The sequence below is a fragment of the Pristis pectinata genome, chromosome 31 (genome assembly GCF_009764475.1).
Source record: "Pristis pectinata isolate sPriPec2 chromosome 31, sPriPec2.1.pri, whole genome shotgun sequence".
NCBI classification, from domain to species: Eukaryota; Metazoa; Chordata; class Chondrichthyes; order Rhinopristiformes; family Pristidae; genus Pristis; species Pristis pectinata.
This window is the reverse complement of record NC_067435.1, coordinates 22,161,510-22,184,657: the sequence shown is the minus strand read 5'-3', so window position 1 is coordinate 22,184,657 and position 23,148 is coordinate 22,161,510. Positions and strand designations below refer to the sequence as shown.

The window sequence follows — 23,148 nt, the reverse complement described above, 5'->3', positions numbered from 1 at the left end:
AGCTTTTCGAGGAAGTGAAAAGACAGATTGATGAGGGCAGAGCTGTGCATGTGGGTATATATGGATTTTGCAAGGCATTCTACCCTCACTGGCACGTGGCACAAGGAGTAACCCAGAGGATAAGGCCCTTGAGGTCCTGCATTTTAGGTTCACTCGTAACTCCCTATATTTACTCCGCAGGAACTCAGCCCTCGTTCTACCGGTGACATTGGTACCAACATGCACCACAACTTCTGGTTGTTCACCCTCCCCACCTGACAATATTTTGCAGTGGCTCCACGACGTCCCTTACCCTGGTACCCGGGAGGAAATACATCATTCTGCATCGCTTTTGCGACACAGAATCTCATATCTTTCCCCCTAACTATTGAGTCTCCTATCCATTCTGCCCCGCCTGACTTCCCCCTTACCCGCTGATCCTCCGAGACTGCTCAGTGCTACCAATCTGGCTCCTGATGCTGTGCCCAGAAAGGTCGTCCAACGTGTATACTTGTTGCTGAAGGGAATGGCCATAGGGGAATGAGCGTGCACTACCTGCCTCTTCCCCTTACGTCTTTTGGTGATCACTCACCTCTTTGTAGCCTGCACCTTTGGTGTGACCGCCTCTTGTCTATGATGGTCTCGGTATCCGGGTGAAACTTTCAAGTCCAGTTCCCGTTCCTTAATGCGGTCAGTTAGGAGCTGTGCTTGGGCGCACTTCCAACAAGTGTAGTCTTAAGGACACTGGATGTCTCCCTAATCTCCCACATCCTGCAAGAGGAGTACATGCTTACCCTAACAGAAATCCTAAACCTCACTCATTCTCAGAAGTAAGTAGGACTTATCAGATCTTACCTGTTCCCCTCTTCTGCTCAGCCTCCTCTCGCCGAAGCCTCAGGAGCCAAACCCTTATCATGTATTCCTCAAATACTGCAATGAAGAACTCAAACGCTGCCACTCCTGAAAATAACCGGTCTACTTTACCTTGCCATATTTTTTATTGGTTGTCTGATTCACACATCAGCCAATCGGACTGCGTTTACTCACCTCCTGCCCTGAAACCAGTAAGGTCAGCTCTCCACTACAGCTCTTTCAAAAGTTCCTGCCACTGTTCCTGCCTGCGAAAGAGCAAGATAAGCTGCCAGCTCTCCTTATATCTCCCCGCTGCCGCTTTACTCCTTCTTCTGTCTTGAAATCAACAAGTTCAGCGATCCAGTACAGCTCGTTCAAACGTTCCTGCGTCTTCTCCCGTCTGGAACTGAAAGGCAGTCGGGTAGATATATGGATAGAAACGTTTTCCAAGTTTATGTGTAAAACGCTATTAAATGAGAATAGCTTGCATGGGCATCTTGGTTGGCATGGAATAGTGGGATCGAAGGGCCTGCTTCCGCGCTGTATAACTCTATTTTACGAAAAGGCTTTAGGTTCCCTGTTAATCCTACTTACCAAGGTCATTTCATAGTCCTCTTTTTTCACTTTCTTTTTCTTTTTTCCCATATCCCGTATAAACCTCGTCTCTCTTCCGATGCAAATTTTCTATCCCTGTTATATCCTCCTTAGTTTTCCCTGGTCAACCTTTCAAATCTTCCGTTAACCTGGGTTATCTAAAGTTACTATCATTTCCTCTATCCCATACAGAGAGATGCTAACCATTACAAGCGTGTTTTTAAGCGGCTCCCACTGATTAGCTGTGATTTTCCCCTCTTGCAGCTGCTCCCAATCTCCCTCTCCTTGTTATTACCTTAAACTATCGAAATTCGCTTTCTTCCAGATAAGAGCCCTAAGTCGAGTACCAACATTACATATTTTTGTAGACTACAGTGAAGCTTACGACCTCCGGTCACTTGTTCCCAAAGAGTTCCTCCACAGAAACCTCAATCACTTGCCCGTTCCCATTCCGTAAGATGTCAATCGGAGCCCCTTCCAAATTTGACTCTCCACGTGCTACTTTAGAAACCCCTATTGAACAAAAATTGCGATTCCGATGTAAGCCTCGAGAATTTAGGCAATCCCAGTCAATATTGGGAAAGTTACAATACCCTCTTGGTGCAACGCTTTTGCATTTACACCCCTTTGCCATCTGGCCATATATCTGTATGTTCGAATTCCCGCTCACATCTTTAAAAGTATTTCCAGGTTACTTCACCTGAGGAAGCGAGATATCTGTAGACAACTTGACCTCACAATCTACCTCGTTACGACCTTGTGTCTTATTGTCTACCTGCACTGCACATTCGCTGTAGCTGTTACACTTTATTCTACATTCTGTATTTTTACCTTGTGCTGCCTCAATGCACTGCGCAATTAATTGAACTGCACAAATGGTATGCAAGACAGGTGACTCACTATCCTTCAGTATAAGGGACAGTAATAAACCAATTCCAATTCTAACAGAGAAAGCCTTCTGACATCGCGAGGTTTTAAAAGGCTTCATGGCTATTGCGGACAGGGGGTTGCATCAGTCCTTCTAAGGCAAGTCCTCACTCTCTGATCTCTCCACCTCTCGGAACATCGAGGTCTTCCCATGTGATCGGGTATGGGCGGCAGGTGTTGCCGGATCAGGTGCGACCGGGCCTAATGAAACAATCATGGGAATGAACTTTTCTAAAGAAGGTCTGTAAGAAATTGAAATTAACGTCCAAGCTGAAAAGGTCAACGTAATCAGCAATGATGTGATGAGAGTGGAAAGATGGGAAACGAGAATAGAAGTAACCAGTGAACGGGAAGATTAATGCTATTGGACAGAAACTAATCTCCAAATCCCTCAGGGGTAATAGATGAACCTCGCGCTGAAAAGGACAAAGAACTGGTGGTGGGGAACCAGTTTCAGACATTGCTCAGAGGACAAAACTATTCTTGCTGGAGAAACATAGAAATAATAAGGAACAGACAGAGCTGCACTTTTAAAAGCAGATCCCTTGGATGCCTGGTTGTGCTTTTTCCACTATCAGTGATAACCAAAGAAATCAGCTCATGTTTATTTATGGAACAACAAATGCCACTTACCAAGGTAACAACGTAAAAACATTCATAAAACCGGTGCATTGGAATGATGGTTAGAATGGTTCGTAATTGGACGGCCGTTCAACGGGATAGTGAAATGGAAATACCGTTTGGTTCTTCTTCGTGGGAGATGACGAAACTGGTACATTCTCGCAGACAACAGAACTTGGGTCAATGCTTCTCACTTGACACTGCAACGATATGGACTTGCGCGGAGACAGTACTATTGTAGTTCCCTCTGTTTGGGATGACTTTTCCCGGATGACACCGGAGAGGAAGAACCTCAATCGCGTGGAAAGACCTGAATGTATGGGGAGAGTTTCGGGCCGAATCAACCTATGCTTGGATTCGTGCCCCGCTTTCTCCACACTTCACCACTGAACTTCCACTGATTTATGGCTCAAATTATCCTGCGACTGCTTTCAACCAGAGATTGATATCCCGGGCCAGACCGGACACAGCAGTGGCTCTGTATTAGCTGGCAAACCACACACACTTCAGCGGCGGGATGCTCTGACAGCCTTAGACAGCAGATAATGTTGGAGTGGAATCTACAGAATGTGTGTTTTCAAGCGGACTTAGATATTTTTGGTATGGGACATGATAAATAAAACAAATTCGTTTTGTTCTATATGATAGAAATGTCAGAAATATAAATATATGAATGTATAAAAAACGTATTCAAACTCCTATCATTAATGAAGACGTCAAAGTAACTTACATCACGTTTTAAAATCTAAATACAACGTGTTTCCCTTTGCAGTGCTTACCGACTGAGTTGATACAATGGACTAAGCAGCTGGACAACAAGACACTGCTGCTCGTCGTTGGCGCACGTAATTTAATGAATGTGTAACATATACTGTATAATAGTCAATTCCAGTACCTTACCTGGAATACGGACGGCTGCAAGTACAGGATAGTAAATGTTGACGATGTAGTAAATTGCTGGATATCTCATTATCTGCCCGAAGCATCGATCAATTGTACGCAATGTTCCAAATGCCCACACGCGCTGGCACAACGAGTTCTTATACACCAGGTGGAATGCTTATTAAGCCAATCCGTGCCCTCCTCAGCGACATCAGCTACAAGCCACTGAACAAACACTCGGTGTCAGCTGTCTTTAAAATCGTGTCATTGTGTAACATATTTAACACTCCAGGGACATTACGAGCAATTTGCTTCGGTGTTATGTGGAAAATTTGCAGAGGAGAAGTTTGCAATTTCTATTCTGTATCGTGTATATTGAGCCGCGGCAAACAAAACTTTTCTTTGTATCTGTAGATAACCAACGCTGTCTCCTTCAAATACCTGTCATTTATAACATTGATGGCAGTACAAAGGCGTTTACGGCAGAGTAAGCTTAATTTCGCAGTTGAAGTGAGGGACAAGCCATCCTTAGAGGGGACAAGTTCGCCGCTGCCTTGCCGTTCCTCAGGTTTCAGTTCTGGAAACGACAGCCACGGGCGGACGAGATACAAAATCGCAGAGGTCACTGCTAACACCTCATGAATTCAACATGTCGAAACCAAGCTCAGAACCACCTGGGCTGCTGCGTACAGCCAACTGGTTGTCAGAAAGCCAGCTTCAGATTGTACACGGAATGAGAACAGCATTATACAACACCGAAACAGCCCATTCAGTGCGAAGCATCGGACATTGCACATTGATAGGCTTGACTACCTCATCTCGCATCTTTGTCGCAGTTGTAGGCTTTAGACCTTTATTTTTATAATCCATTTGTTTATTTTTATCAATATAACATAAGTTACGATTCCACAATAAATTCTGCCACGTTTTTTCCTGTCTGAAAAATCTTTCTACTAAATCCCATAATCCTGTATTCTTTTCTCGTATTCTTATACCGATGAACATTTCCCATGATACATCCTCGCACCTACGAGAAACATTGCTATATTGTCACGAAACGCAAGTATTGAATGATGATTAATTTTTATTGGACCTTTTATTTCAGGGAATACACGACCTATTGTCATCCTCGATTTATCTATTCCTTCAGTCTCTGGATGATGATCCCACATAGTCCGTCTATCGTTATTCAAACATGAACCTGCTACGTCTCCGCATCCTTTGGCCGCACATTTCCCTCTTGTGTACCGTGGCCTTTTGGTCTATTTGATCAATATTGCCCCCACTTATTCTTGCCAACCAAATAGCAGACAAATGATTGCCCACGAACATTGTTTAACTTCAACCCTACTCTGAGAAGTCCGTGCCTCAACGATGCCTCTAGGATCCTACCTTCTCCCATTCCAAATTCTGGTTCCAGTTCCCCAAATGTATTCAGCGTTTTAGAAGATTTGCATTTTCGCTACCGAAGTCTGTCCCTTACAATATCGTACTGTTGACCTAATTTGATGCTTCTCCACTTTGACTACACGATATTTTACTTTTCTTCCCGCGACCTAAGTAGATCTTTAATCCATTGAAACGAGACGAAACAACGGTCATTGGAGGTCATTAAGGACATGGTGTCTGGATCACCACCCTAACAGATCATGGCCATTGTCACAGCAGCATAATGTTCAGTTCAGGGCACAGATACAACGACTGCGTTCATTATTTCCCCTTCGAGCCGTCCGCCAAAGTTAATGACCGCAGAGTTTTCCACGCCTTGCTATATCGCCCTCTAGCTTAGTCTGTCCTGCTGTCTTGAAAACTTTCCTTCGGTTCCTGGCAGGTCCGTTTCTCGCTCATCCTTGAGTCAGAAGCAGACCAGGAGACAGAGGAAGAGAAAGAAGGAGAGGGAGACGGGGGCATTAATTTATATTAAGTTAGAAGTTATTGTTTTCATAAACGATATCCCCAATAAGCAGTGAATGCCGTGTTTGAGCTGTATGTGCTGTAGTTGAGTATAGGTGCTGAGGTTTTGTTTCAGGAGGCTTTGGTGAGAGCAGCCTGAGAAGATCAGAGGTAAGGTTTTCCTCAGAATTTTCCCTCTACTATAGCTGCGATGTCAGTTCGGACAGTGTCAGGCTCCTCCTAAGGATGTGGGTGGTCATGGACACCGGCAGTCTCCCAATGGACTGACCGCATTAAGGAACTGGAGCTGGAGTTGGGCTACTTAGGATTGTTCGGCTGCTGAGACCAGCTGGTCACACCTAAGGTGCAGAGAGCAGATAGCTGGTTGACCGCCAGCAAAGGTAAAGGGGGCAGGTAGACAGTGCAGGATCCCTCTGTGGCTATTCTTCTCAGCAACATGCACCTTTTGATACTGCTTGGGGATGATCTATTAGGGCATATTCAGGTCAGTGGCGCTGTGACCGGCTCTGAGGATCAGCAGAGAAGGATAACGTCAGGCAGAGCAACGGTGATAGGAGCCTCGATAGTTAGCGGGATAGAAGGAATTTCTGTGGCCATAAAGAGATGCCAGAATGGTGAGTAGAAAATGGGAAGAGGTCCTCTAGAGGGAAACCATAGTCCGGGAGGGTGTGTGTTGCATACTTAATCACGGACAATATCACAGCTGCACTCAGAGGGGACATAATGGAGAGCTCATTCACTGAGTCTATATGGGTGGACCTCAATAATAAGAAAGGTACAATCACCCATATGGGATTATACTACTGACCCTCAATTGCCACCGGGACATTGAGGAACAGATCTGCAGGCAGATTACTGAAAGTGTAACAAACAGCTAGGTGGTTTTCGCGGGACACTTCAGCTTCCCGAAGATGCACTAGACTTCCTTAGTGTAAGAGGTTTCGACACGGTATAATTAGTTAGGTACATCCAAGAGGGTTTCTTAAATCAGTACACAGATAGTCCAAAGAGACGAGGGATCATGGTGTTGCGAGATGAACGTTGTCAGGTGACCAAACATTCTGTGGAAGAACATGTAGGGAACAGTGACCACAACTCCGTAAGTTTTAATATAGACAAGGATAAGTATGACATTGCGGGAGAAAATTAAATTGGAACAAGGGCAATTATCAGAGTATTGGGGAGGAACTAGGGACAGTTGTTTCTGGGCAAATTCACATCTGACGTGGAGAGTATTTGAAGACCAACTGCACAGAATAAAGGACAGGTCAGTCCCAGTGAAAAGGGAAGGGCAAGGATGGCAAGGTAAGGGAACCTTGGATGTCGAGAGGGGTGGTGAATTTATTCGAGCACAAAAAAGAAGCTAACACCAAACAGAAACCTTCAGGATTATAAAGAAGCTGAAACAAATTTCAAGAAGGGAATGAAGAGATCCGGGATGCGCTATGAAAAATCTTTGGCGAGTAGTATTGAAGAGAATCCCATGGCAAATCCATTAATATGTCAAGGGCAAGAGCATAACTGGGGAGCGGGTAGGACCACTCAAGTATGAAGGAGGGAACATTGGTTTGGAAATGTAGGATGTGGCGATTTTCTGAATGAGTAATTTTCAAAGGTATTTACCAAGGAGAAAGACGTGGAAGATACTGAGATCTCGGTGGAGCGTACGAATCGGCTAGGTCATTTTGAGATTAAGAGGAGATAGAGTTGGATCTCTTAAAGAACATGAATGTTGATGTCCCGAGGACCTGATAGGATATACCCCAGCTTGTTTAGGGAGGCGAGAGATGAGGTTGCTGGGTCCTTGACCAAGATATTCGTGTCCTCCCTAGCAACAAGCGAGGTCCCAGAGGTCTGGCAAGTAACTAATGCCGTTCCATTGTTCATGAAAGGAAATAGGGATTATCTTGGAAACTATGAACTGGTGATTCTCAAGTAAGAGATAGGGAACAATTGGAAAGGATTCTTAGGGATAGGATTTATGAGCATTTGGAAAACCATGGTTTAGTTAGGGACAGTAGCGGGGCTTTGTGCAGGACAATCGTGTCTCACCAAATTGATTGAGCCTTTCGAGGAGGTGACGAAGTTGACTGGTGAACCGAAAGCTGTGTATGTAGTCTGCATGAATTCTAGCAAGGCGTTTGACAAGGTCCCTTATGAGACTTTCATCCAGAAGATTAGGATGCATGAGATCCATGGAGACTTGGCCATTTGGATTCATAATTGGCTTGCCCACAGAAGATAGAGTGCAGTGGTCAATTGGACTTATTGTGGCTTGAGGTCTGTGACTAGTGATGCTCTTCATGGAGTCGTACTTGGGCCTGTGCTGTGTGGTGTGTGAGTGTATACTATGTACAACACAGGACCCAGTACGAATAGATAGATAGATAGATAGATAGATAGATAGATAGATAGATAGATAGATAGATAGATAGATAGATAGATAGATAGATAGATAGATAGATAGATAGATAGATAGATAGATAGATAGATAGATAGATAGATAGATAGATAGATAGATAGATAGATAGATGGATGGATGGATAGATAGATATAGATATATAGATACAGTAGATATATAATGATCTGAATGACATGTATGCAAAGATAGATGGGCGGGTTAGTAATTTCGCAGACGATAGAAAGTTTGGTGGTGTTTTGGATGTTGTATACGATTATTAAAGGATTAAATGAGATATAGATCGGTTGCAGAAATCAGCAGAGAAATGGCAGATGGCGTTCAATTCGTTTCAATGTGAGGTGTTGCACTTTGGGAAATCAGATGTAAAGGGTCAGTACTCTGTTAATTACAAAACCCTTATCAGTGTCGATGTGAAGAGAGATCTTGGGGTGCAAGTGCATAGCTCCCTTAAATTGGCTACATAGTTCGATAGGGTGGTCATTTAGGCGTGTAGTATCTTTGCCTTTATCAGTTGAGTTCAGACGTCAGAAAGTAATGATGCAGCTTTAGTGATCTCTGGTTAGGCTGCAGCTGGAGAAACACATTCAGTTCTGGTCGCCCCATTACATAAATGATGGGGTGGCTTCTTAAAGAGTGCAGAAGAGTGTTCCAAGTAAGTTAGCTGGATGAGAGGGCATGTGTGATTAGCAGAGCTTGGGAAAACGTGGGTTATTTACTCTGCAGCGGCGGAGGCTGAGGGGCGACCTGATAGAAATCTGGAGATTAGCAGCGGCATAGATAGAGTAGACAGGCGGTATCTTTCTCCCAGGCTCGAAATGCATTCAAGGAGAGGGAGATTAAGTTCAAAGGAAATGTAGGGCAAATTGTTTACACAGTGGTGTGTGCCCAGAATGTGTGCCAGTGGTAGTCGTGGAGCAAATGCGATGGAGACATTTAAGAGGCTCTGAGATAGGCAATGAATGTGCAGCGAAAGGAAGGATAGACGCGTAATCAGAAGGGATTGGTTTACTTTGGCATTTAATTACTAGTTCATTGGTTCGACACAACATCGTGGGCCGAAGGGCCTGTTTATCATGATACTGTTCTGTGTTCTCTGAGGAGGATGCAGAGTGGAGACAGAATTAAGGATGATTCAATTCTGCTACAAGAATCGCCCTTTCTTCCTGAGATTTAACCATGTAATAATTCGTTACAGTGGGTAGGCGATCTCGTCTCCAGGTCCTCTCGTTGCAGGAACGTGGCCGCTGGATAAGGGATGAAGAAGGCACATGGTATGTTTGTCTTCACCGGTCGGCGAATGAGCCACAGCTTTGGGTCGTTATGTTGCCGCTATACAAAACACTGGTTTGACCGCATTTGGCATGTTGTGTGCAGTTCTGGTCGCCATACTATGCAGTGAATGTTACTGCCCTGAGAGTGCACAGGACATTCACCAGGATGTTGCCTGTATTGGAGGACTTGATCTGTGCAGAGAGTTTGGATACGCCAAGTTTTTCTTCCCAGGACCGAAGGAGGATCAGGGGGACCAGATCGATGTACATATCGTCATGAGAAACAAAAATAGGGTAGGTCGTCAAGGCCTTTTCTCCTGTGGGAGTGGTTTCAAAAATAAGGCACAATGGTTTTATGGTGAGAATTAGGAGATTTGCAGTGGAGCTCAGGTTTTTCTTTCACAGAATGTTTGAATCTGGAATGCGCAACCAGAAAAATCAAGTACAATCTCCACGTTTAAGAGGTATTTAGTCAGACACTTAAATAGATAAGACACAAGAGACTGCAGAGGCTGTAATCTGGAGCAATAAATCAGCCGCTGGAGAAAGTGAGCGGAACCTGACAGAGGGAGCAGTAAGGAAGTGTCGCTCGGAACTCCCGTCGAAGATAAGAGGCAAACCTCTTAAAGATCGGCATTCTTTGAAGAGACTGCGCATGAGAGTAGCAAAATGGAGACACAAGGGACAGCAGATGCTAGAATATGGAGCAACAAGCAATTTGCTGGAGGAACTCAGCGACATAGATACATACTCTCCAAATGTGGACAAATGAGATCTGTGCAGATCGGCAAAACGGTCTGCATACAAGTCTTGGGCCGAATGTCCGCTTCTGTGCTGTGCGACTCTGACTCTGTAACTGCGAGCCTGCTGCAGAGGTTGTGTGACCGCATCAGAAGCAGGTTAGTGGTAAACATTTTATATCCTATTTCATGACGAAGTTTATTGTTAACACGTGAAGATTGCTATTTTACAAACGTCAACTCAAGTTCATGATAACGCCCAAGCTAATAAAAAAAAGTCTTTACAGAAAGGTATTGTGTCAAAATTACAAAAAATACACAGGTGATGCCAACTGCTGTAAATTGCAATTACTGGGAAAATCATCCACATAAAGCTCTTCAGACGCCAATTTTAAAAGCACCCAACCGAAACACACACGAATCACACAAACAGACAGACAGACAGGCAGACACACACACACACACACACACACACACACACACACACACACACACACACACACACACACACACACACACACACACACACACACACACACGGAGTACAGGAAGGAGTGCGAGGGCCTAGAGACATGGTATCAGGACAATGACCTCTCCATAATGTCAGCAAACGAAAACAGCTGAGCATTGACATCAGGAAACGGGACAGAGTATATGCCCCTGCATGTATCAATAGTGCTGAGGTGAAAATGATAGGGAGATTCAGATTCCAAGGTGTAAATGTCACCAAAAATTTGTACTGGTCTAGCCACGTGAACGTTATGGCCGAGAAAGCACACCAACGCCTCTGCTTCCTGAGAAGGCTGAAGGAAAATTCACCGTGTCCCCAATGACTCTCACCACTCTTTACAGATGCACCACAGGAAGCATCCTATCAATTCATTTCAGCTTGCTATGTCAAATGTTCTGCCTCAGACCGCAGGAAATTGCAGAGAACAGTGAATACATCCCAGTCCATCAAACAAACCGGCCTCCCCTCCATTGACTCCGTCTACACTTTTCGTTGCCGCAGAAAAGTGGGCAATATAATAAGGGAGCCTTTCCACTCCGGTCATTCTCTCCTCTTGCCCTGCCATCAGGCATACGATACAAAACGCTTGAGAACACGGAGCACCATCTCAAAGACAGCTGTTCTGAGAAACTTGAACGGACCTCTCATACCTGAAAGATGAACTCTTGATCTCTCAATCTTCCTCCACGTGGTCTTTGCATTTTCTATGTCTATCTGCACTGCGCTGTCTCTGTAACTGTAACAATATATTCTGTTTTTTTTTCATGCGTTGTACCATTTATGTATACACTATCTGTCTGGACGGCATGCAAACAAAATGATTTCACTGTATCTCCCTACATGTAACAAAATGTAACATTTCCCAATTACCAATGGCACACACATTAACACTTACAGACGCGCAACATTTCCGCACAGATACACTACTTATTCATAAAATGCTGAAGTAACAGTTGTCCAAAGTAGGTTGCCAGAATACAGAAAACTCTGATGTGATCAGATGCTCGTTTACGCTGAGCGTTGGTGGTCTCATGTTGAAAAAAACCTTGGAGATAGGTTATTTCCTGCAATTTTCACTGAAGTTTGGAGAATGTGTTCCGAAATCGGCTTTTTGTGCTTTTGAGATCAGTATTAAACCTAGCCGTCAATGTTGCCGAGGTGTTAGTTGATGGAGAGCTAACGAGCACCGTGGTCAACCGTGGAGAGCACATTATGTTAGCTAAAACAAGATCAGCACTGTATTTGTCTTCCGGAATAAGGGGAGCTGGAGACTCTCAGTAGCAAAGATCATTAACAGAACAGGAGGCCATTCAGACACTCGTGTTGAATGCATTTGAGACAATGCCACCAACTCGTTCATGCTTCCAGCAGTACTTCTGTGGCCCTGAAGGTCACGGCTCCTCAAGGACAGAAACAAGTGATATCTAAAGATCACGGGGTTTCGCCCCCTCCCAGAGTTTCAGGCCGCGAGTTACAATCTCGCAGGACCACCTTGAACGACAAAATAAGTAGCTCCCCTATTACTTCTAGCATTTATCTGAATCCACATCGACTGTTCCTGCACCAATTTGATATATTTATTTCTCAAATAAACGTAACTTAATTCAGAATCTATCCCCACTCCAAAGAAAGTAATGTCCGACTATGTACTTGTGCCCAATGGTCACAGACTTCCATCAATTTAAGCCTGATTTCCCTCAACATCTCGAGCAATTGATCCACCACAAGCACGTATTTTGCTTTATTCCGAGATAGGAACGTCGAGGCAGTTTTAACGCACCTTACCATTTCCCTGGCAGTTGTGAAGAGGCCGTTTGTGGAATTGGACCATGTTCGGGCGTCAGAGGTTCTGATGGACTTTCCCTGGGCCCCTGGAGACCCGCAAATACAAGGAGGAGAACGATGACGCACAGGGGAGGCTGCGAGATAACCCGCCAGGTGATTGAAACGATGAAGGCTGCAGACAGAACACAGGGAAATAGGGAACATTGGTGAATCGTCAGGAATTGGGAGACAAAGAATGAAGGTTATCGGCAGAAGTGACGTGGGGAACTTTGCGTTGCACAGCGAGTGGGAGCTTATCCCGTGAACTTGTGGCGTTTGATGGACCAGGATAGGTATCTGGAAATGAACAATATTCAGCGTTGGCGGAGAGTGCAGGTGCGTGTTATTACATAGCCTAGTTCCGTGCTGTAGCATTCTGTGAACCCACGCTCCTGTTCTGATGCTGGACACAACGGACTGCAGCCGAGTCCCTGGCGTGCGGACACTGAGCCGCCCCGAAACCAGCCGCGTTTCCGGTGAACACACAGACTGGGGACAGGGTGGATCGGGAGAGGTTTCCTTGGCCTGGGACCTATCCAAACCCTTCCAGTTTTCGTTCCTCTGAAATGACCGCTTCCAACCTACAGCCCTGTGCCTTTCTACGGGGAAGTTCGCCAAAATCCCGGGCCACACAACCAACAATCGCCTCTGCGTCTTGTTGCCCGCCTGTAATTTGATCGAAACGCAGCACCGGCTCTACTCTCACAGCGGGACCAGTTGTCCAACGGCCGCCACTGTCGAGCAGCTCACCGCTATTCGAGTAACTACAGTCAACAGGCCACCATGGCTGAGCCTGAACCTAAACCCAACCACGCTGCGTCTCCGGCTGTGTAAACAGACTGCATATCCGTGCCGATGAGGGATGATTTATAGAGGCGAGGAGCTTCTGCGTTACTGTTCAGTTAAAGTCTGGAAGGCAGCCTCCATAGCGGGGGTGTAACACGTCCTTGTGTTCATACAGCTCGGTGAACCGGCTAGAACCTTCTCCGATACATCCAAGGAGGGATATCAACTGCATTGTTGAAACCACCTTCAACGTGGCTGATCGGAGCTTGACTGAAGAAAAGGAGTTTAAGGGACCTCACCAAGGTGGAACAAACGACACCGAATCGGAGAGGTCTGGGGTGTTGGGGACGGTGATGAGTTGAGTGTGCTTGGCCTTGCTTCATCACGATATGGTCACTAGTCACGGGGTGATACTGTTTTCCAATGATAGGGGTGGGGGGTACTGCAGAGGCGCTTATTTTTCCAGAGATTTCCCTGTTAGATCAGCCTCCTGCCCCTGTAAACATTCCACCGAGTGAATTCTGCACTGACCATATGAAGGGTGATTTCATCAGGGATATTTTCTCCTGGGGTCGGTTTGTCATTATTTTCATCTGCATACAAGCTCCAGTGAACAGGAAATTGTTCACCAACCATTTTGCCACCACAAGCTCCCGATGTGGAAGGAATTCAGCATTGACAATTGGTCCTGGTCTCGGTCTCACGTGATTCTTATTCATACAGAAGCGACATTACGACATTGTCTGATCCTGACAGCACCACAATCCCCACCGTCGGTCACAACGGGCACAAGCGACGAGAAGACAGTCACTTGTTCCCTGTTACTATTAAAAACCAGTTTCCTGTTTGAGTCACACACAGTATGATTCCCCGGGGAGCGGTTGTCGGATAAACTACAATGTCAATGATTCCCACATTTTTATCACACTGTAATATATTCATACAACAGTTGCTTATGTATGATATTATTGGGCAAAATAAACAGGCAGCACTGGATAACCCACTGCAAATGCAACTTAAAATCTTTGTAGATACACCTATAATCAGACCTCGTCTGCAACGGTTTCTATGATTTGACTAATTTAACAATGGGTTTGATAGGGTATTTCTCTGCCTTCTTCAGCTCCTCTCGGAACTCTCTCTGTGTCACGACATAAATCCCGTGTTGGTGCAGTTGCTGAGAAGCTGCAACATGAATGCGATTGGGGGAAGGTCACTTCCCGTGTAGTACTCAGCACCCAGAACACGCTCAGAGACAACATATTCGACCTCAGTGCTCCACAACAACATGAAACTGCTGGATATACAGAAGAGTAAAACAATAGATTTCCTTCGGTTCTCCATCTCCGAGTCCTTGTGCTTCTCACCATTGCTGCTGCCCCGGAGCCTCCTGCGGCCTCTACCCCACGTTAGAATGTATCTGGCGGTCAGTGAATTGACCAACAATAACAACACGAATGGGAGGCAAGAGGTTAAAATAAGCATTAACAATTCAAATGAAGCCCAGGAGGGTGAATTTCAAAGTTTCCATTTCCAGCCACACCCTTGAGGTACATTGCCGATGATAAATACAGGGCCAGTGGTAAAGTACCAGGGGATGCTGATGAAACAGCTCAGCGCAATGACCGTTCCGATGACAACACTCGCTGTTCTTTATGTGCAATATTTTACCGTGAGCTTCTGACAACAAATGGCCACAGACCGATCAAACGTGAATCTCCCCTTGAACCAGACAGAGGCCACCGTGGCTGCGTATACCAAGCTCCCTTAACTCCAGTTAAGGGAGTACAGGGGGATGAATGTCAAGAATGAAAGTGCGAAATACATTTCAACAATATCCTTCAATATGACGTCAGTGATGACGACCAGGAGATCGGCCGCTGACATTCCCACCAGGTACTGAGTGATACATTTGGAGAGACCGCACTTTCCTCGGGATAGGATCACAATCGCTACCAAGTTCACTGTAAAACGGAGAAGAAAATGAAAGGACGTTATCCTGAGATCATGAAATGCATCCTCTGCTGAAATAATTTCTGGGTGAAATGAAGAACTGATTTTAGAATATACAGAAAACGGAATCACTATAATTATTAGTGGGGAGTCAAGCATAAACAGTCACGTGCTCTGCACAGCTCCAGAACCAAGGTTGGATCCTCTCCTCGGGTACTGACTGCGTAGTGTTTACACGTTTTCATCGTCACCGGCGGGTTCCCCGGCCACCCAGGGTTACCTTCTTCCCGCTGTATCTCAGAAACATATCAGTGTGTTAACTTGTTGCTGTTTAATTACCCCACAGTACAAGGTGAGTTCAAGAGGGCCAGCAGGAAGGGGATATGTATGTGAAGCAGAGAACGCACAGGACTGCGGTAAGCTAAAGGGGGAAGTGGCTGATTGGATTCTTCATTTGGTATGACCTGGACTGGATGGGCTGAGTGGGCTCATTCTATACCGTAATAAATACTGAAAGTAAAATGCAGTTGGGACAAAAACGAAGGTGGGACAAAGAACACAATCCACGAACAAACAAAGTCTATGGAGTGCAGGGACTGTAACTGAATCAATAAATGTACCGAAAACAAGGCCACCTCATGGTTCCATTTGAAATCCCGCTGCCTCTTCAAATCCTTCAATGGTTTCACTAAATTCACAAAGCTGTTCACTGACCTCTTCACCGCGCCGTTCATCTACTCCCGGGATCAGCCTTGGGTCATCTATAAATTTCCACGCTTGTGTGCGTGCTCAGAAGCTGAGGATGAACGTGCAATGTGCCAGATGTCAAGGTCTGAGGCTTGGAGAGAGGAAGACATACAACATATTCAACGGTTCCGCTTCATGACGATGTCAAACTACTGGTTACACTGGAAAGCAAAATGATGGATTTCCAGCTGGCCAACATTCGCGATCCTTGACTTTTTTTCATACTAGCGAACAAGACTGGCGGGCGTATTCGATAAACCGCGCGTTGGATAAAGACACGATCAAGATTTAATCGCCAAAGTGCTGGGGCTGCAATGGGAGTCGCAAAGTGGTCTTGGCAAAGCAAATTCCCAAGGAAGGATGAGAGAAGGCAATTCGTTAAGGACAGTGTGCCGGATCAACATGAGGTTGGAAGTGGGCAGGGTGAAGGTGCAGTGGGGACCGGGCAGCGTGAAGGTGGAGTGGGGACCGGGCAAGGTGAAGTTGCAGTGGGGACCGGAAAGGGTGAAGGCGCAGTGGGGATCTGACAGGGTGAAGGTGCAGTGGAGACAGGGCAGGGAGAAGATGCAGTGGGATCTGGGCTGGGTGAAGCTGCAGTGGTGACCGGGTTGAGTGAAGTTGCAGTGGCGACCGGGCAGGGTGAAGGTGTAGTGGGAACCAGGCAGGGTGAATTTACAGTGGCGTTCGGGCAAGGTGAATGTGTAGTGGGGACTATGCAGAATGATCGTGCAGGTGACACTGAAGCTGAATGTGAATGACATTTCCTTCCCTCCTCTCTGGTATTTCTGCAAATTCTTCCCCAGATTTTTCACCCTCTTCCAAGGGAAATGCTGCATTAATTCTGTACCTAGACTAACGTTTGTTTTCTGTTATTCATTAAGACTCCCCTCACCTTTGGTGCCTTCGAAAACATATCCACTTTCTTTAATAATTTCTCATCCACTTTTCACGTGGAAGAACAGGTGTGTAAGTATCCACTGCTGCCCCTCCAGTCAAATCGCATCATTGCTGTAAGTTGGAGACGATATCTCGCCGCGATGCTCAGACTGTGACCAAACTGGTGTGCCAACCGTTTCACACATAATACTTGGCTCTGGAATAACAGTGAAATGCTCCTATATGCATTTCAGATATGTCTGACTGACATTCCCTACTAACTTTGAAGATCTGTGCAGGCACAGTCAATTTTACAGAATGATTTACGTTCAAACAGAATAATGTCATGGATTTACAGACCAGAGTTTTCATCCAACATTCACATCAATTCTCCCCAGATTGCACAATTCATCTACACACATTGTGTAACTTACAGCAGCGAAGTAAACGACTAATTCACACATCTTTGGGTGAGAGTGCAGTGCAGTCGGAGAAAACCACAGGCTCACAGTGAGAATGTGCAACCTCAAGACAGAGAGCAGCCAAGGTCAACACAAATCCCTGGTCGCTTGACGATGAGTCAGGAACTCCAGCAACCGAGCCACTTCGCTGCACATGGAGAAGAGGAATTCAGAGTTTGACACCGAGGTCAGCATTGAGTTTGAAGCAACAACTCACGGACAGTGAACGAATGACCAAGAGCAGAAATCAACAGGTCTCAGACCAGCTACAACACTGTACATTCTCAGTAAAGCAAATGGAGTGAGTAATGTAGAAGTTTCCAGTGAACGAAGTCGGGACATCTGGTGCGTGCAGAGGAGTCAACATCGATTCTCAGGCAAAACGAGTGACTATGGGAAGTTTACCTCTTACACAACATTCCTCTGTGTGATATACAACTTACACCACACCAATCCATCCAGTTGTCTTTCCAACAACCTATTATTGTGTGCCTTCTGACACCAGATGGCATTGCCCAGGATCGTCACTGCAAGGCTCAGTGTCCCGCAGCACACAAACCCATTACCAACTGGAACAGGTGCTGCTTTTCTCCGCCAACATTGGGTCACAGACCTGGGATCCCTCACCACACACCATTGTAACAGCACCGTCACTCACAAAGGAGCAGTTGTTCAACTGCCCTTTTCAGTCAGCTGGTGTGAAGGCTCTGGAACCATAGGCGTTCCCTTCACAGAACAAGGGTTGGGGAACAGATACGCACTTGCGCCTCGTCCGTAACCTAAGTCTGCACTCTAATACACAGATCCGATGTCAGATTCGGACAGAACCTTGACAGGGATTGAAATATGTTCAGCCTGGCAATAACACGGCACCATCTCTCTGGACCACAGTCTGAAATTTATTTAAGCTGGCAACACATGAGCTCAAACAATGTACAAAGGGGACTGAAAAAACTGCTCCATTTCTGGAGACGGAGCATCACTCCAACTGACAAGAGGGGAAATAATAAAAAAAAAATTCTGGATGCTGAAAATCTGAAATAGAAACATAGAAACATAGAAAACCTGCAGCACAATTCAGGCCCTTCGGCCCACAAAGTTGTGCCGAACATGTCCCGACCATAGAAATTACTAGGCTTACCCACAGCCCTCTATTTTTTCTAAGTTCCATGTACCTACCAAGAGTCTCTGAAAATACACTATCGTATCAGCCTCCACAACTGTTGCCGGCAGCCCATTCTACGCACTCACCACTCTCTGAGTAAAATACTTACCCCTGACATCTCTGTAACTACTACCCTGCAACTTAAACCTCTGTTCTCTTGTAGCAACCATTTCAGCCCTGGAAAAAAAACCCTGACTATCCACACGATCAATGCCTCTCATCACTTTATACACATCTATCAGGTCACCCCTCATCCTCCGTCGCTGCAAGGAGAAAAGGCCGAGTTCACTCAAACTGTTTTCATAAGACATGCTCCCCAATCCAGGCAACATCCTTGTAAATCTCCTATGCACCCTTTCTGTGGCTTCCACATGCTTCCTGTAGTAAGGAGACCAGAACTGAGCACAGTACTCCAAGTGCGGTCTGACCAGGGTCCTATATAGCTGCAACATTACCTCTCGGCTCCTAAATTCAATTCCACGTTTGATGAAGGACAATACACCGTATGCCTTCTTAACCACAGAGTCAACCTGTGCAACTGCTTTGAGCGTCCTATGGACTCGCACCCTAGGATCCCTATGATCCTCCACACTGCCACTTCAGATTATCTGGGTTTAATTCCATCTGCCACTTCTCAGCCCAGTTTTGCATCCTATCAATGTCCCGCTGTAACCTCTGACAGCCCTCCACACTATCCACAACACCGCCAACCTTTGTGTCATCAGCAAACTTCTTAACCCATCCCTCCATTTCCTCATCCAGGTCCTTTACAAAAATCATGAAGAGTAAGGGTCCCAGAGCAGATCCTTGAGGTACAGCACTTGTCACCGACCTCCATGCAGAATATGACTCGTCAACAACCACTCTTTTCCTTCTGTGGGCAAACCCGTTCTGGATCCTCAAAGCAATGTCCCCTTGGATCCTATGCTTTCTTACTTTCTCAATACACCCTGCATGGGGTACCTTATCAAATGCCTTGCTGAATTCCAGAGATACTACATCTACTGCTCTTCCTTCATCAATGTGTTTAGTCACATCCTCAAAACATTCAATCAGGCTCGTAAGGCAGCACCTGCCCTTGACAAATCCATGCTGACGATTCCTAATCATACTATACCTCTCCAAATGTTCATAAATCCTGCCTCTCAGGATCTTCTTCATCAACTCACCAACCACTGAAGTAAGACTCACTGGTCTATAATTGCCTGGGCTATCACTACTCCCTTTCTTGAAAAAAAAGCAACAACATCCGCAACCCTCCAATCCTCCGGAACCTCTCGCATCCCCATTGATGATACAGAAATCATCGCCAAGGCTCAGAAATCTCCTCTATCGCCTCCCACAGTAGCCTGGGGGACATCTCATCCGGTTCCGGCGCCTTATCCAATTTGATGCTTTTCAAAAGCTCGAGCACATCCTCTTTCTTAATATCCAAATGCTCAAGGTTTTCAGTCTGCTGCAAGTCATCATCACAATCACCAAGATCTTTCTTCCATAGTGTATAGTGAAGTAAAGTATTCATTAAGTACCTCTGCTATTTCTTCAGGATCCATACACACTCTCCCACTGTTCCACTTGATAGGTCCTATTCTTACGCGTCTTATCCTCTTGCTTTACACATACTTGCAGAATGCCTTGGGGATTTCCTTAATCCTGCCCGCCAAGGCCTTCTCATGGCCCCATCTGGATCTCCCAGTTTCCTTCTTGAGATCCTTACTGTTAGCCTTATAATCTCCAGAACTCTAATATTACCTAGCCCTCTGAACCTTTTGTAAGCTTTTCTTTTTGACTAGATTTATTACAGCCTTTGTACACCACGGTTCCTGTACTCTATCATAACCTCCCTGTCCCATTGGAACGTACCAATGCAGAACGCCACACAAATATCGCCTGAACAATTGCCACCTTTCTTCCGTACTTTCCCTGAGAACATCTGTTCCCAATTTTAGCTTCCAATTTCCTGCCTGAGAGCCTCATAATTCCCCTTACTCCAATTAAACGCTTTTAAAGCTTGTCTGTTCCTATCTCTGCCCAATGCTGTTGTAAAGGATATAGAATTATGATCACTATCTCCAAAATGCTCTCCGGTGAGAGATCTGACACCTGACCAGGTTCATTTCCCAATACCGAAGCAAGTACAGCCTCTCCCGTTGTAGACTTATCTACATATTGTGTCAAGAAACCTTCTTGAATGAAAAACAATAACTGTGTCTGTCACTGCAATCCACGTATGGATTTTTGGAATAATTCATTGGAGTGAACTTTGTCGTTAACCTGTAGAAGGCAACAGGTATTTGTGTGGACGGCTACGTCCCGAGTGCCTTTCGGGGTGGCAGATGTTTCGGAACAAAGGAATAGAGATCATCAGTGATTGAGGTGTCGTATGGGTTCCATCGTGGAACATTTGGGTTTCGTAATTACTCTCTATTTTCTCTCTACATTTCCTCTTCAGTCAACGGTGGTTTTGCAGAAGTCTTTGCTCACGTTTCACATTATGGCTTGCTGAACTGAACTTTGAGAACTATATCTGGACTTGGAGTTTGGGAATTTGTCACACACACACTTCGAGTTTAGTTTTTGGTGTTAATGCTTAAGATCTAACATTTTTAATTCTAGGATTCTAACATTTTACTTTTATTTTTCTTACTATCATGAGTAGTTATTAATAAAATAATTTCTAACACTTATACATGACTCGGTGCGTTTCTTTTGTTGCTGGTACGTAGTACCGGCATCTCCACGCTGGTGACCGTGAATTTTGAACAGTGAGAGGAAATTGTCGGTGAAGTCCAATTCGTACAGTGAAATCCCGAGCCGCTGAGAACGGACAGGGAGAAACCATCTCCAATATTGCACACACACTTTATGCCTCAGTCTCACGCTGCCTGCACAAAGCACTGCCATCGGTCAGTTTTACCCTACAGTCGACTGCATGGAAGACGTTCACTTTGCCTTGGAACGTCACCGATACCACAAACAACAGTATTGCAGAAAGTGAGTCAAATAAGTAAGTAATACTCATTGTTGATATGTCGGGATCGAGCTGTCTGACTGGGTCGGAGCAAAGAGTGCACAGAGGTAATAACCGGTTGTGACCGAAAGTAGGAAGCATGCAGGGAAAGAGAAATGTGTAAGAGAGAAAGAAGGGAGTAAGTCAGGAAGAAAGAGAAATCAGCAAGGGAAAGGATATGATGCAGGGAAAAATGGCAAATAAAAAGAACGAAGGGAATGAGCAACATCCATAACAGAGCAACATAACACGACGTTTCCCCAACGGCGATGTGGCGCAGCGGGAGCGTGCTGGGCTTATAACCCAGAGGTCGATGGATCGAAACCATCCTCTGCTATTTGTCTTTGTGTTGACAACGGTTCTAGAACCGCACATTTTACAGCGGGGAAGATGTGAATTCACTGACACTTGGAACAGATTAGGAATAAAAATTAGAATGTTCCGGTGGAGCACAGGGCGTGACAGGGCAAAGGAGTGTGTGCGCGGGACATTCACCAGCGTGTTGCCTAGAATGGAGCCCTTCAGTTACGTGGAGAAACTGGATCGACTGGGTTAATGATCCTCGGAGCATGGAGGCTGCCGGAGTGTACAAAATGATGGGAGAGATAGAAGGTAACTTTCGTTCGTAACAGAAGTGTCTAAAACTGGAGAGTAACTGAGGAACAACCACGAAGGGGGTGGTTGGATTCAGCCCTGGAGAACAGCCTTACCGATCCCCGTCACTACCCTGCCAGCTAAGTAAACTGGACCCAGCGGCACCTCGCTGCTCCCCATCTGTCACATCCACTGCTGCTGTCACATCTCCCCATCTGCTGCCTCCGTTTTTGTCTGGGAATTATTGCAACAATTAACTCCCGGTAAAGAGATCGTTTCATTTGAGGTACGGACCTACAAACATGAAAAGAAAAGAAAATCCGCCCCTGATCTCTTTGCAATGTCAACAGTTCAGTTTCACAAAGAGACAGAGTGAGTTGCTGGCTCTTCAAAACGGACGGAAACCTGACCTTTATTTGACGACATTAACAGGACCAAGAAGGCACTGAGACTTCGGGACTGGATAAAATGACCCACCCATGTGTAGGTGAAAACATCGCGAGGTGCAAAACACCCTACAGTGAAATAAAATGTTCCTCGCGTCATGCTCGTCTGTAGGTCAGACGCTGTTCGCTGTTGGTTACATTAACGTTTGACATAAAGGACAGCCCGGAGACAAAGAGAGAGAAGGCGGAGGAGACACAGAGGAAAATAAACGGAATGTCAGACAGTAGGACCGCGGAAAGGGAGTCCAATAAATACTGTTAAACATGTTCATTACTGAAATGTCGGGAACGGGTATCCGACTGGGTCGGAGCACAGAAAGCACTGGGATAGTAACCGGGATGGGTGGGGGGAAGGAGGTAAGGAACAAAGAAAGGAAGACAGAGAGACGGGGAAGACAGACAGAAGGAAAATAGGTCAGGAAAGAAAGAGAAGTCAGCAAGGGAAACGTTATGATGTCGGCAAAGAAAATGACAAAGAAAGATGAACGAAGGGAATGAGCGACATTCACAACACACAATGTGAGACAATGCTTAACGAACCGCAGAGTAGGGCAGCGGGAGCGTGCTGGGCCC

The 23,148-nt window shown here is 45.6% G+C and overlaps 1 non-coding gene across 1 annotated transcript; it reads left to right on the top strand.

Annotated features, from left to right (window-relative positions):
* Nucleotides 1–21,800: 21,800 nt before the first annotated feature.
* trnai-uau (transfer RNA isoleucine (anticodon UAU)) lies at nt 21,801–21,872 on the top strand. The gene has a single exon. It is a non-coding gene; the product is annotated as a tRNA-Ile (tRNA).
* Nucleotides 21,873–23,148: the final 1,276 nt, after the last annotated feature.